Source organism: Odocoileus virginianus, chromosome 7 (assembly GCF_023699985.2).
Source record: "Odocoileus virginianus isolate 20LAN1187 ecotype Illinois chromosome 7, Ovbor_1.2, whole genome shotgun sequence".
Lineage (NCBI taxonomy): Eukaryota > Metazoa > Chordata > Mammalia > Artiodactyla > Cervidae > Odocoileus > Odocoileus virginianus.
The window spans coordinates 26,506,054-26,522,018 of NC_069680.1; the positions used below are offsets into that span (position 1 = coordinate 26,506,054).

The following is a 15,965-nucleotide window of genomic DNA, read 5'->3' on the forward strand; positions in this document are numbered from 1 at the left end:
AATCCGCCTACCAATGCGGGGGACAGAGGTTCGATCCCTGGTCCACGCGCCGTGGAACAAGTAGGACCCCTGCGTGGCAACCAGTGGGTGCAATGAGAAGTCCCGCACCGCGACCAGGGTAGCCCCTGCTCGCTGCCAGCTAGAGAGAGGCTGTGGGCGGCCACAAAGACCCAGGGTCCCCAAAACTGAATTTAAAAAATTTAGTACTGCAACAGAAAACCAGAAAGTAGTCCACAGACTCTTCCCTCAGGCAATCACGGATTTACTGCAGGTAGAGGGGCAAGTGGGGAGGAACGGAGTGGGGAGCGTGGCATTAACAGGACACCATGGAGAATCCCCGGCTCCGCGGGTCAAGGTGACCAATGCCCTGAGACTCTGTTCCATCTGAGACGGAGGTGACAGCGTCGGCTTCACGGCTGATCAGGTCCTTTCGAAGCGATCATGCCCGGGGGGCTCATCACAGGGCCAGGGTCCAGTGAGTGCTCCATAAATGCTAGTGGTCATCAGATGCTGGCACGCGACTCTGACGTGAGCGCGTCATCACCAGCCTCTGCGAAGGACCAAACCAGTCTCTGCTCGCATCATGAGATCAATGGTTCCCATTTGGCCTAAGAGTCCAGTACCCTCGCCGGGTCACGAAGGGACCCACACGCTCCCCATGCAGGGTGGATCCCCGCCCTCCCCATGGGGAGAGTCCTGAGGCGAGGCTGTGCTCGGGAAACGGACTGGATGGAGAACCGTCCAGAATCTCGGGCTTCACGCTCGTCAACATTCCCTTGGCTCAGATGCTGCTAGTCGGCCCTCTCAAGGGGGCGCCTGCTGTTACCACATTTACAACTGAACATCCTGAGTGAAGTCAGAGACAGAGAACTATCCTATGACATCCCTTAGATGTGGAATCTAAAAAGAAACGACACACGTGAACTTATCTACACAACAGAAGCAGACTCACAGACATAAGAGGATGGATCTAGGGCTGTCAGGAGGGAAGGATGAGGGGAAGGGGTAGTTAGGGGAGTTCGGGATGGACAGGTACACACGGCTGTATTTAAAATGGATAAGCAACAAAGACCTGCACAGCACAGGGAACTTCGCTCAATGTTACGTGGCAGGCAGGATGGGAGGGGAGCTTAGGGGAGAATGGATACATGTGTGGGAGCGGCTGAGTCCCTCTGCTGTCCACCTCAACCTATCACAGCCATCGCTAACTGGCTAAACCAAAACAAAAAAAAGTTTTTTAAAATAAGTATGACTGAAGTGATGCACAGTTACTCTCAGAAATGCTGGTCAGCTGCCCACAGCTGTAGGGCCCCACCCCGGGGCATCCAGCGGCCCACGTGCGCCCCAGGCAGAAGGAACCACTCACTTGCCCATGGGCTGCAGTAAGAGGATCTCAACAGACACGGAACCGGAGCCCCAGCTCTAGACAAAAGCCGGTCCTGGGGAGCCGTGGTGACCTGGAGGTCACCCCAGGCCAGCCCTGTGTCAGCCTGTTCACTGTTCCCACTGCACACACCAGCCACACAGCACGTGTCAATCTGTGAAAAGGGGAGTGACCCTCCGGGATGGGGTCACAGTAAGGATGCGAGGGCATGGGAAGTGGGTGCCAGGGGCTTTCCCGTGTATCCACAGCAGGGCCTCAGAACTATCTCAAGTTCAAGGCTGGTGGGCGGGGAAAAGCCTCAAGCAGACATGGAACCCAGAAGTCCACAGAGAAACCAAATGTCTGCCCTGCAGAACCGACCTGCCCCTATCAGCAAAATGAAGTCCTCTGGCCAGAGGGGCACACCCAGATAGAAGGACACCCAGACAGAGGTGTCAGTCTGAGGCCACGGGCTCCTGGACCACAGCTCATGGGACCCCTGAACAGCCTGGACCCCTCCCCCAACCCCCACCAGCTCCTGGTTCACACCTGACCACCCTCAGCAGCTCGCCCCCACATCCAGGGACCTACGATCATCCACAACAGAAAGAGATGGTCTCGGACTTTGACTGGGCCAGGGGGCCAGAGCTGCATCCGTGGGGGGCTGCTGGGAGCACAGATGGGCATCTCTGAGCAGCAGGGGGTGAGGTGGGTTGAGTGGGAGGAGCCAGGAGCAGCTGGGATGTAGCCCCCCGCCCCCACCTCTGCCCCTGGGCTCAGAACTCGGGGGCCACTCAAGTGTGATCTCACCCCAACCAGGACCTCAGGCTGACCCAAGTCGCCGGGGGTGGGGCCCAGCCTCTCAATAGTAACACAGCCCCCAGAAAGACCTGGCCCACCAGGCATAAAACAATGTGGGATTCTGGACTGGTTGTCACCAGGGAAGGACAACGTCCTCCAAAGATGGAAAAGCTGGGCAAGATGGAGTTAACACGGTATGACCTGAGATGCCTTCCCCTTCCAAAACCACATCGTTCCTTCCCAGGATTCAATTCCATGTACGATTGCCTAATAATGAATAAACCGTGTTAATTAGCTTGGAAACAATTACCCTTTATTGAGGGGGGATGGGGACCCTGAAAGTTCATTTTCCATGTCCCGATACAATTACGCTAGTATCAAGACACCTAAGGTCAAATCAACACTTCATGATTACCCCTACGTCCAAGACTTTCAACTTCAAGAAGAAACATGCCCTCCAGGCACAAACTTTACATCCAGTCTTTGTAGAGGGAATGTTTATGGAAATTTTGTAATATTAAATATCTTCAGCTGGATTTAAGCTTTAAGAACATGAAGAGGCCCAACAGCCAAGATTTCAGAACTCTGTCTTCAAATATCAGGACAGCCAGTGGAAAACTGTAAGGGAAGTCTTGGAACCCAGCCACTTTCTTAAGGAAAACAAAATAGGATATTTTCTCAGTGTTGTCTCAGATGTAGTCAATTAATGTGTCCGTTCCTCGGCTGTCTTTGAGCTTTTTGCTTTCGCACCCACCCTACAGAACCAGCAGCTTCGAGCCAGGCTAGGTGACCGGGAGGAGCCTAGCCTCATAGCATTAGCTGGGCTTCAACACCTCCGCTGTCAGTGACTCCAGAGGTGGAGGAATAAACAAGGGCATCAGGATGCCAGATTGGGGGGTGGGGGTGGGGTTGCATACAGCTGGAAAAATGAACACAGGAAGCAAATCAACGTGTGCTCAGGACGCATGTGAGCCAAGTTTTGAAAGAAAGAAAGAAAAAAAAAAAAGTGGAGCCGTGAGCAGCAACCCACACACACAACGACGTCATTCTGTGAATTCAAGCAGCGTTCCCACACCCTAAACTGCCCAGCTAGCCGTGGAAGTACTTGTCTGAGCAGTCTGACCCCCAGCTCCCAGAAGCCTGGCTATGACCCCAAGTGTCTGTCCCAGGGTCAGACAAGCTGTGAAGCAGCCTTGTTAACTGTGAAATGCCCGGGATGGAGACTCCTTTCTGAGGGAGGGCTCCCTTACAGTCAACCTGGCTCGATGCATTAGGCAACAGGGGGCTAAGTCCACAGGGCAAAGCAGAGATACTGCAGGTGGTCTCTTGTGGATCCAGACAGTAAGTGAACCAGAAAGCTACAGGCCCAGGCACTTTCACCTCTAGGAGAGGTTCCAGAACCTGCCAGGACTGAGAGAGAGATGGGCTGGCCCACGAAGAGAACACAGCAAGTAGCAACCACTAACCAGCAGAGCATCTTGAAAGGATGCCCTGGCCTCGGCTTTCTCCCTGTTAGATTGCAGGGCGCAAAAGAGGTGTGCTGAGCTCCTGTCCATCAGACACCCCGCTGACCCCCCCACTGACCAGGCGCACAGGGTCAGACAGTAAGCACGTCTCCTGACGCTCAACACACAGACATAAACCCACTGAGCTGAGGATCTTTAACGTGAAATCCACGGATGACAGAATGGAACGTTTGAAGAGTTGGTGAGACCAACACCCCCCCCCCCCACTTCAGTGGGAGTATGAACGGGCACCTTTTCTGAAAAGTTAGATTTCATCCCCCAGCTCATTCTACCCCTAGGCAATAAGTAGAGGAGGAGCCAAGATTTAGATAAAAATAAATCATCTCAGGGATTTCCCTGGCAGTCCAGTGGTTTAGACTCTGCACTTCCAATGCAAAGGGCATGGGTTTGATCTCTGCTCGGAGAACCAAGATTCCACATACCACGCTAAAAATATAAACCATCTACGATGATCCCTAAAACAGAAAAGAGTTGGCTAACTACTTCCGCTACACTATAGACGTGACAGCCATCACAGTACACCTACATACATTATGATACTGTAATCTCAAAAGATTATTCAGTTTTAAAAATTCAAAAATACTTCATAACTTAGGAAAAACACTTGTAGGTCAAATGGAAAAACAAATAAAAAACAGACTCCAAATCTTATAAATTAAAAAAATATTCCTTAAACAGTGAATTTCACTTGTTAGTGTATGCACGAGACAGAAAATACACCCCAAGTGTTAAGAGAAATTATTTTTCCATGCTAAGGTGATTTTTAAAACAGAAGTCTTTGGGATCATAAAAGTAAGTCTTCATATTTTCCTCGATTTCTCCATTTTCTGTAAGGGGCAGGTTTCTTACAATCTGGAAAATGCATAGTGTGTGTGTGGGCTTCTACATCAGGAGAGGGAGCTGCGGCTGGGAAAGCAGAAACGGAGCTGTTGCCGATGGTTCCCGGCCGCAGCGTCACTGCAGAACGACTCTACCCGGGACCTAACCCCTAAGTAACTGCTGCACTGTCCAGGTGAGTCCAAAAGGAAGCAGTAAGGAAGCACACCCTGCAAGCTCATGAAGTTTAATCTAAAAACAGGGTGAGGGGCCTTCCTTGGCGGCCCGGTGGTTAAGACTTCACCCTCCAATGCAGAGGGTGTGGGTTGGATCCCACATGCCTCAGGGCCAAAAAGCCAAAACATAAAATATAGAAGCAATATTGTAACAAATTCAATAAAGACTTTTAAAAAGTGGGTTTAAAAAAAAAAAAAAAACCATAAAGCCTTAAAAAACAAAAAAACAAAAAGGTGTCCCTCATATGGATGCCAACACATCAATCTGAATTCCAGTGGCCAGTCAACCTGGGAGAAGCCCACAGGGGCAGGGGAAGGGGCATCAATGCAGCGGGGACCCCTCGACTCCCATGGGGAGCTCAGAACCCACTCTCCCCAGGGCCTGCAGGACAGGATGGTACCACTGCAAGGCGGACTTGGCAGGCTCCGGCCACGTTCTTGGCTACAGACTAGACTGCAGAAGAATGAGCAGAGCGAAGCATAAAACACAAACATACACACACACACACACACACATATATATGACTTGAGAGTCAAACAGCTGAGTTCACAAGTCCTGGAAAAATTACTCACAAAAACAGTGACTAGACTTAGATACCAACTGCTACTGGTCATGGGACTATAGGCAGAATATCGAGCTGGGAGGAAGCTGGGTAAAAATGAATTCAGCTGGTTAACAGCCCCTCAGACCCCAGCTCTCACCAGCTGTTTCCCCATCTCCAACTCTATCATATACTCTAAGGGCAGTGACCATTTTACCGGGTTTGTCACTGGTTTAGCCGGTCGGCTCCAGGTGAGCAGTGAAGAACGTTAATCCCTCCGTCGTGTCCGATTCTTTGTAGCCTCATGGGCTGTACCCCGCCAGGCTCCTCTGTCCATGGAATTTCCCAAGCAAGAATACTGGAGTAGGTTGCTATTTCCTCCTCCAGGGGATCTTCCCGACCCAGGGATCAAACCCGCGTCTCTTGCACTGCAAGCGATTCTTTACCATCTGAACCACCAGGGAAGCCCTGATGGCTTCCATCAGGGAAGGCGAGCAGGGACAACATAATTTTTATCTTGGAGAACTTGGAGACCAGCCACTAGTGAAGAGCACTGAAGGAGGCTGTGAGTAGCCCCAGAAAAGTTGCCTGATCCTTTGTTTCGCTTCTTCACCAACAAACCAAGGGCATGACCATTCTTACCTAGAATGAGGGACCGCAATGGGGTGATGTGTGATGCCACAGATAAAGCGCTCAGCTCTACCACGTATCTGTGAACACTTCTACTGTGTGACAAATGCTTTTCTAACAGGACTAGGGTAATTCAAGAATCCAGAGTCCTGGGGAGAAGAAAGGCCTAAAGGAAATTCCGTTTTATTTCAAAACAAATGTCTTCAAACCCAAACCTACAGGTTCAGGGGAGATTCCGGTGTGAAATGAAGTGCTTCACTGCCGTCAAACGGACCGGCTGCTGCACCTGCAACCAAGGAGACGGCTTCACTTTGAAAATCCATTTAAGGCATGTCGCAGGGAGCAGGACGCAATGCAACTCCGCAAATACAAACGTGAGTGAAGACTCCCAAGGTCGAATGGAAAGGAAATTCACAGGTCCAAAGTAAGTTTCCTCTGAACGCAACAAATTCTAGTCTTCAGCATGAATCCCAGGGACTTCCCTGGGATTCCAGCAGTTAAAGACTCTGCACTTCCCATGCCAGTCTGCAGAGGACTCGGTTTCGATCCCCGGTCGGAGAACTAAGATCCCACATTCTCACATGGCACGCGGTGCAGGCAGAAAAAGAAAGAATAAATCCCAGAGCCAGATGAGACCTCAGAGAGCATCTTACCGGGAAAGGGAACCACCCCCTACAAACAGCCTGACGATACAAACCTGATTCATATGTATCAGGCTAAGTAACACTGGGGATCGTCAAGGAACTTCCTCACGTACCGAATCACTCTTTGCACTTACTAATTTTGAAAGTACAGATGACCTTGCATGGGGGTAATAACTTCATAAATGCTGTCCTCACTGACAGGACACGTGTGTAAATACACAAGCATGTATGTTTTTAACACAGTGTAAATACATCTGCTTTCTGAGGGAACAGCAGCTCGAAACTTCCCCTGTGAAATCAGATTCTGGGGCTATGTCATTTCACAGCTCTCATGAAGGCATGCCGATGCCAGTGAGGTGGTCAGGGCTTCCTCTAAAGAAACCATGCTCATGCAGTTTTTAACTTCTCTTGTGCACCAGACCAGAACTCCCGTCTGTTATTTTTACAGCAGCAGTGCTAATAAAGCATCAAAATCCAGTCACCTTTTATCCCAACTTTTGTTTCACTCTGTGTGCACTGTTCAAACACAACGGTGCAGATGAACAAAACTCACACAGTGAAGGCAGGCTTTTCTGCTGGATTCCCGAACCAGCCACGCCATCAGGGCACGCAAGCTTCTTCAACCACCACCCCACGGACATCTGCTGCAAGATGTGGGTAAGCTAAGCAGAGGCCAGAGATGTCTCGCTCCTCTCATTTTGCAACTCTCAGGTTTCCGGATGGGATTCCTCTTACCCAGGGTTGCAGTCTAAGACTGGGTTAAAAAATCTTGGGATGGAATAGTCCTCAGCAACAAAAAGGAACCAGCCGGCAAAATAAGAACCTGAATGAATTTCAAAGGGAACTGTGCTGAGTGAAAACACTGCCCCCGAAAAGCTACATATCATCTGATTCCATTTCTATAACATTCTTAAGGGAACATTATACAGAAAATTACAGAAATGGAGAACAGATTAGAGGCTGTCAGGCTTTAGGGCCTGGGGAGGAGGCCGGACACTCTAGCTCCAGAACTTTCTCTGAGTGAGCAGGGTCTTGGAAGTCAGCCAGCCCTGCTGACGAGCTTGTATGTTGGCCATGAACTGTCTGCGCCACCTAAGTGGGTGTGGCTGGAAATGGGGAACAGGGGACACTGTTGTGGGTTGTGACACTGTTGTGTATCTTCACTGTGGTATCATGTGCCATGTGCCCCCACAACTGCAGGAGAAGTGAATGCACCCAAACAAATACATGTAACACTGGGGAAATCTGAATAGTATCTGTGGATTATATCAATCTCCTGGTCACGTTATTGTCACTAAGTTTTGCAAGATGTTACCAACTGGGGGAGAACCAGGTAAAGGGTCTGAACAACTTACATGTGATTCTATGATTACATCACAATGACAAGCTTAATTACAAAAATAAGAAGTAGCTTTGTCCTGTTTTGTCTGCTCCTTTGGCGCATGTTGACCAATAAACAGGGCGATTCCTTTTTGTGGTGGACCCGGGTGTGTTTACAAGGAGCCACGAGGAGCCTAGCCTGTTGACGCGCTTCACGCTCTGAACTGGGATCAGTTTCCTCTGGCTGCCAGGGTACATGGCTCCTGAACCCTGACCTTCTCCGCTGGAGCTGGCAAAGATGCTTGCTATGTAAGATCTTTCCTGGGAACAGGCACAACTGACTGGTTTCTCTTGCCCAGCTGCTGCCAGCTGCCCAGGGCTCCCCAGGTCACATCTCACAAAACAGCTCCAGAGAGGACAGGAGAAAGCCAGCCCCCACGGCTGCTCCATGTGGATGAGTGGGCGAGGAGCCCCAGGACTCCCAGACCCCACTGGGCTGCCTCAAAACACCAGGCGGCAGCTGGAACAGGGCAAGACCGTCCCTGGCTGACACATGCAGTTGTGCGCTGGGCTGGCCGCCTTCCAACACCCAGCTCGCTCAGAGAAAGTTCTGGAGCTGGTGAGTCCTAGCAGACTGCCAGAACCAGCGAGCCACCTGTCTGAGCTGACCCACAGCTTACATTCCGGCTTTTCTAGCAGCCTGGGGACCTTGAGGCTGCCCTCGAACTCCCGGTCAGCCTCTTGTGACCCAACTTAATCACACTGTATCAACCTCAAGGTCTTTGGTGGTGTTCGGAGTCTGTCCCCCGAGATCGCCTGTTGTCTCCCTTTTAAGGAGAGCTGGCAGTCAGTCCCAACACTCCCCAGCACCTCCCTGCTGATTCAAAGAACCCAGAAGGAGAAAATTACAGGAGCGTCTTTGCTGTCTCGCCTTTATTGTCTTCAGGGTCACACTTCTTTCAATCCATTCAACAGGAGTTTATCCTTAATGCCTCCCAGAAACAATCATGAAAGTAGTCCCCCTCTCCCCAAAATGTGCCATTCGGTACAGTGTACAGATAAAACATATTTCCATCATAATACTATCTTTTCAGATTCCATAAACCCTTAAATAGCCATTTACTCAAAAAAGCTGAACGCTTTCAAGCACTGCCCAGCTTCAAAAGCTGATAAAGAAATAACCAGCGACTCCTCCGCGGGAGTAAAAATTACATTCTACATAAATTAAATATATAATTTGATTAAACATGTTTATGTCTTTGTGATGACATTTAAAATAGAAGTAATCATTTTCTTTCTCAAAAGAAAAACTCTTTCAAATATAATTCGAAGCTGTCAAACCTATCGCCTGCTACAGATCTTTTAAATGTCACGTACCTTCAAAGGGGGATGGCAGTTTCCTTTTAAATATGCAACTCCAAACAGTGCGTTCTGAATCAAGCATGTATTAAAATACACCGCTGGCATTTACCCTGATTAAGTAGAGCCCTCTCCCCTTGTTCCGGAGGATCTGCTCCGGAGAGCAGCACTGAGCACGTCTCCTCCCCAAACAACTCAGAGGGGTTAATCCTTCCACACTGGCTGCGATGCACCTGGCCACTGGGACCAACACCAAGTCACACCCTGGAATGCTTAAGGGGGCAAAGGTATTTCTTATGATTCCTGCAGTTTCCCTCCCAGGTATCTCATTGAACTCCGTGTAACCCGATTATGGCACAGCATCAACAGCCCAATTGTAAGACGGTGTTAATCAGATGCAAAGAAAAACTCCAAACTCATTCTTCTAAGTCAATGACCTACATATTCAATTGCTTCTTCTCCAACTCAGCAGCAAACACCGTGCTATATTTAAACACAGAGCACAGATATATCCTTCTTCTGAAATGCTTAGAGATACAGATAAAGCCTTACACGGTAGCCCTCCTCTTCTTCTCAACTTCAGGAATGCAAGTCTTTGTCAACATCAACTCTTTGGAGAACTCAAGACAACACACATGGTCCATGGCACTACTGTTTTAAGAAGAAGGTACCAAGGGTCGGGTTTTTGTAAAAAGTAAAGATGAAGCTCCAATACTTGGCCACTTGATGCGAAGAGCCGACTCAATTGGAAAAGACCCTGATGCTGGGAAAGATTGAAGGCAGGAGGAGAAGGCGACGACAGAGGATGAGATGGGTGGATGTCATCATCGACTTAACGGACATGAGTTTGAGCAAACTCTGGGAGATGGCGAAGGACAGGGAAGCCTGGTGCACTGCAGCCCACGGGGTTGCAAAGAGTCAGGCACGACTTAGTGATTGAACAACAACAAAAGGTAAAAAGCATCTTCACTGGAAGGCAAGCAGAATGCAGCCTGCCTCCCCAGCGTCTGGCCAAACTACAAGTGCTCACAAAGAAAACAGACCAAAGGACTTCAAGTCAGTTAAGCATGTCGCATACCAAGTGTCCAAAGGAGGTTTTAATCCTAAAATTATCTCAAGAAGCATCAAGGCAGAGGCTGGGGAGACCACCCAGCCCAGCTCTGCCCCCGCTGCCTTCCTCCTGGGGAAGGGGCGCTGCCCATGGAGGAGGGAGGTGAGTGGAGGCCAGACCCTTGCCCACATAACTCAGGGAGCCTTGGAGACCGATTACCTACTGTCTGGTGGGCAGCCCGGGAGAGGACCAAGGTTGGGGTGGGGGGGATACGCTTCACAACCAAATCTGGGCTGGACTTGGGAAACCTCGGCTGCGGATACCTTGCTGTCTCATCCCACACTGTGACCTCAGGCAAGTCGCTTTGCCTCTAGGAAACCAACTTCTCTCGGGGATGGGACAGGAGACCTCCAGACACGAAGTCTCTGTAACTCCAGATCTAATTCCATATAAAACAGGCAGCTCCTGAGACTTAGAGCCAATTCTCCACTCACTGGGGCTTGACAGAGAACAAGCACGTGGCTATGAGGGGAACTTCTCTTTCTCTTTGGATTCTGGTGTATGTCCTTCCTTGGGCGTTGGGCCCCTCCCGCACCCCCCCACTGCATGGAGAAGGGCCAGTAAGCACCACCCATGAGGCCAGACCCTGCAAACTGACCTTGGGACCCATGCAGAAGCCAGAAAGCACAGCTGAATCTACACATGTCTGTGTCACAGGAGACCTCTGCATGCTTCCAGCATCCCCAGTCTCCTCCTAAGAGGGGGGCCTTTCCAGTTAACACCACATGTGCTCCTGTCCCCCCACATCTGGGGCCCATAGAAGTCATCCGTCCAGCACCCCTGCCCCAGTAGACTCTTCCAGCTTCAGTGTTATTTTTTTGAGCCTTGCTATCTATCAAGCTTAATGAACCCAATGCATACACACACATCTGTAGCTATAGCCATATATACACGCACACCCACACATCCAAAAAGTGGACTCCTTCCTGATGGTCAAAGTCAACAGCCCCTTCTCATCTGCCGTCCACCTTTCCCAGCTGGACCCCACACCCACACCACTCCATCCATTCTGCTACAGCACCAGCGGAGGGGCAGGGGCTGCTGAGAGGCAGATTTGGAGACAGACATAACCTTGTCTTCAAGGAGTTCCAGAATGAGCAAGAACAGAACACCAAGCGCTAGAGAAGCAGATATGAAAGGAGGAGGGACAGCGACTTCGCCTGAACTCCCACTCAGATGCTCCCAAATCACTGTCTTCCTTGGTCCCTCCAAGGAGCGCCAGATGTACCTCACCACCCTCCCCACTCCGCCTACCAGATACTGAACTGCAAGTCTCTCCCACTCACACTCAGATTGTTCACTAGCATGGACACCACTGCGTTACCCAGCTGGAGTCCGAGACTCAACCAAGTCCAGACCCTGACTTTAAGTTTCTGATCCTGGAACTGACCATGCCTGCCCCTACGTTTGTCCACCTCCACGTTGGAATCACATCAATTCCCGGGCAAGAGTGAAAGCTCCAGTCATCTTCTCTAAAAACACCTAGAAAAAAATCCAGTTGAGACAAATGTCATTTTGGGAGAATGACCCAGTCCAACTCAACTGGTCTAGTCCTTGAAGTATTGTAAAATGTTAAAAAAAAAATGTTAGCCACTCAGTCTCATCTGACTCTTTGCCACCCCACGGACTGTAGCCCACCAGGCTCCTCTGTCCATGGGATTCTCCACGCGAGGATACTGGAGCGGGTTGCTAGTCTCTTCTTCAGGGGATATTCCCGACCCAGGGATTGAACTCAGGTCTCCTGCATTGCAGGCAGATTCTTTACTGTCTGAGATACCAGGGAAGCCCGAAGTATTTAAAACTGCATCCCAATCAAATGATACCCTTAGAAGGGCCTCTCGCAGAATGGCTTCCCCTAAATTCTCCCTCAACACGGTGCTTCTAAGCTTGCCCGCAGACCAGGCCCAAGCAGCAGCCTGCGTCGCCAGACCTTAGTCGCTGGTAGAACCCTCAGCTCCCGTTTGTCGTTGCTGTTCAGTTGCTAAGTCCTGTCCGACGCTGAGACCCCATGGACTGCAGCATGCCAGGCTCCCCTGTCCTTCACTGTCGGTGATGCTGTCCAACCATCTCATCCTCTGTTTCCCCCTTCTCCTCCTGCTCTCCATCTTTCCCACCATCAGGTCTTTTCCACTGAGTTGGTGCTTCATATCAGGTAGCCAAAGTATTGGAGCTTCAGCATCAGGCCTTCCAATGAATATTCAGGGTTCCTTTAGGATGGACTGGTTTGATCTCCCTGCAGTCCAAGGGACTCTCAAGAGTCTTCTCGGGCACCACAATTTGAAAATATCAATTCTGTGGCACTCAGCCTTCTTTATAGCCCAACTCTCACATCTGTACATGACTACTGGAAAGACCATAGCTTTGACTAGATGGACCTTTGTCATTACAGGACCCCTACCCCTATAACTCCCTCTAATGAAGCATTTCTCTTTAGGATGAGCTCAAGGACACACCGTCTCTCTAAACTCAAAGAGAACTGCTCGTAGTCAACTGTCCTGAAATCTGTGGTTGGTGTATGTCCATTTTTTAATCAACTCTAGTCCTTCCCAACCTCATCCCTTCTTATAGTATCCTTTTTTCTTTTTTAAATCCTCAAAGTATTGGGTTGGTCAAAATGTTTGCTTGGGTTTTTCTAGCTCATAGGGAAACCTGCATGACTTTTTGGCCAACCAATACTTTCTCCAAAAAGACAAGATATAAAAAGAGGTTACCCATTCATTAGGACCTACTAGCAGCCCTATAAACCACATCCCCAAAAGCACTGGCCCTGAAGAGCCTTGGAGAGGCTGACAGTAGCCTCCCCAAGGCTAGCACACGCCAGACCACCGGGCTCCTGGGTGGCCCGGCTCACAGGGTGACTGGTCTGCAGCTGGCTAGAGAGCTGTGCAGTACACTTGCTCACCCAGTTTCCCACACTGAAGCAAACTAGAAATGCACACGCTGCTGTGCGATGACCAGTGGGCTCCAAAAATCAACTGCTGTCAGTTGTGAATATAAAACCATGGGCACAAATGTTAAGAAACACCAGGGACCAAAGGCCCTGACCCTTATGCTCCACTGGAGGCCACAGTTATTTCAGAGGTAGGGAAGGGGGTGGGAGATGGCGCGGGCATGGGAGCAGGGACAATCGCGGCCTAGGAAAAATCAACGATTGTCCTAAATCGCCAGGGAAAGCCACGAGAAGCAGGCCTCGAAATAAAACAAAAAGATTCCTTTTTCCAAAGCATGTACACTTCACGACCCACCCCCAGCAGAGCAGTGGGGCAAACTTTGCATCTATCTCGCTAGCGGAGGGACCAAGGGAGAAGAAGGTGGCCCCCACCCCATTATACCGCCCTCAAGCAGAAAGCCAATGTTCTGCTAAGTGGTTTAAAAAATAGCTCCATCTTCCATACATGATTGGCAACAGGGTAAAACTTTATTATAACTGCTTTATAAAACTAAACATACACCTATTCCATGACCCAACATTCCACTCTAGGAATTTACCCAAGAGAAATGAAAAACATATGTCCATAAAAAGGCATGTATAAGAATGGTTCACTTCAACTTTACTTAGGATAGCCAAAGTGTCCATCAACAGGTGCATGGATACACTCACTATGGTGAATGCTGCACTGGAATACTACACAGCAAGCAAAAAGGAACAAGCAATTGTTCCAGGCTAGAACACCCCAAAATTTCAAGAAACATGTTATGGTAAATTTAGAAAGCTTTTGCTGATAGGTATATGTGGTATAATACACGTGTGTGATATTGCATGTGTACACATACATGTATGTATAATGTGTGTACACATATACTATGTAGTATATTAAATGCTAGAATGTGAAAAATTAATCATGCAGGAGTGGAGAGTATTTGCCGGAGATGATCACAGAGACTGGAATGGGGGCTACCTGGCAAGGGCCATGAAAGAAGTTTCTGGATTGGTGCCAAGCTGTATATTGTGATATACTTGGGGGTACCCAGGTATGTGAATCTGCCAAAACAAATGGATTGGTACACCTAGGATCTACCCCCATTCCCACCCCCCTGAACACCTCCCCCAAGTCTTATCTCAAAGGAAAAACTAAACTAAAGGAATCATAAAAGTCAACTTCAGAAATGAGACGAGTGCTGAAGGACCCAGGCAGGGGTGGAGCTGAGCAAGGACTGAGAACCACTGCCAAGTCAAGATGGACTGATGGGCAGGGGGTGGAGGTCTGAGGTGGGTTCACTGTACCACGTGCCCACTCGAGGGGGGGAACCTTTGGCTCTGGCCCACCTGCAGAATGACAACCACAGACACGTCCACAAGGCCAGGGCCATTTCCCCACCAAGAGCTGAAACTCCTGAGGCCCAGACGGATCATCACCCCAAACCAGAGTATAGGAGCAGCAGGCAGGTCTAAGTAACACCCATTCTCTCCAGGAACAGACCTGTGAATTCAAGGAGGCCCAGGACAGGCTAAGGGTTGGATGTACAAATGCAGGCTGATAAAACAGGAGGTCCCAACCCAACGAGAATAAACCCACAGGGCAGTCACACTTGCATCCAGTAGGTTCCAGTGCTTCGAGGCAGAACCCCCAAGAGCAGCCTTTTTTGACCACAGTTCAGTTCTGTTCAGTCGCTCAGTCGTCTCCAACTCTTTGCAACCTCATGGACTGCAGCACACCAGGCTTCCTTGTCCATCACCAGCTCCCAGAACTTGCTCAAACTCATGTCCATCCAGTCAGTGATGCTATCCAACCATCTCATCCTCTGTCGTCCCCTTCTCCTCCCGCCTTCAATCTCTTCCCGCTGTTTGGCCACAAACAGTTCCCACAGAGCACACAGATGACACAGGCACGTTTGGAAACAAGCCACTAAACGCCATGTGACGTTTAACAGGGCCGCCCCTAGATGCTGAGTCCTATAGGTCAGACCTCTCAGCCTCAGTCATGTTCCCAGTGCCAGATCACACATGGACTGTGCCCACCAGACTCTCTATCACCCAAGAGGTTTTAAAGTATCAAGTATGAAAATACATGCAACTTTCCCATTAAAAGCTAGGGCATGGACACTCCAAAAGGTCAACATGGCACCTGCTACAGTTTCATTACTGATGCTTCACCCAGATGGCAGGAAACCTACAACAAAAGCACTCTTAAAGAGTCGCTGCTGTCAAGCAAGAGGAACAGAAACCAACTCCTGACGGAATCCTAGACCTTGGATCTGGGCAGGTCCTAGCTATCAACAAGCACAGACCTGGCACTGTGGAGGCAGGCAAACTTGCTTCCCAAACTGGAAGAAATTCCTGGGCACTGACCCTTTGACCTACTTTATCTTAAATTCAACGTGTGTTAGTTCAGATCCTCCAAAAAAAGACACAGGAGAAGATGAATAACAGACTGTACCAGAGACTTCTTGGGAAACGTGAAACAGGGGGCAGAGGGTGACACTGGTCTGACTCATCTAGAGGAGACAGGGAAGGTGAAATCTTGGCCTGCCGTGCAGTTCAAGGCCAGAGGGGAGTCTCTGGGCCCAGAGGACAGGCTGTTGGGAGAAGTCCCGGGTTTTGTGGGGACAGGCTGGCATCCCCCACCGAGCTAGGAGAGGCCTGTGGAACGAGGGCTCTGTGAATGCGGTGCGGGAG

General features: G+C 49.7%; 1 protein-coding gene across 4 annotated transcripts in view; it reads right to left on the bottom strand.

Moving 5' to 3' along the window:
• CTBP2 (C-terminal binding protein 2) overlaps positions 1-15,965 on the bottom strand; it is a 170,187-nt gene that overhangs the window by 122,708 nt on the left and 31,514 nt on the right. Inside the window, exon 1 of one of the 4 annotated variants that reach the window (XM_070470393.1) lies at positions 9,256-9,271. The exons of the other annotated variants lie outside the window; for them this stretch is intronic. The gene's annotated coding sequence lies outside the window, so the exon portion shown is untranslated. Of the gene's footprint in view, positions 1-9,255; positions 9,272-15,965 lie in introns of those variants that run through there. 4 annotated transcript variants of the gene reach the window in all.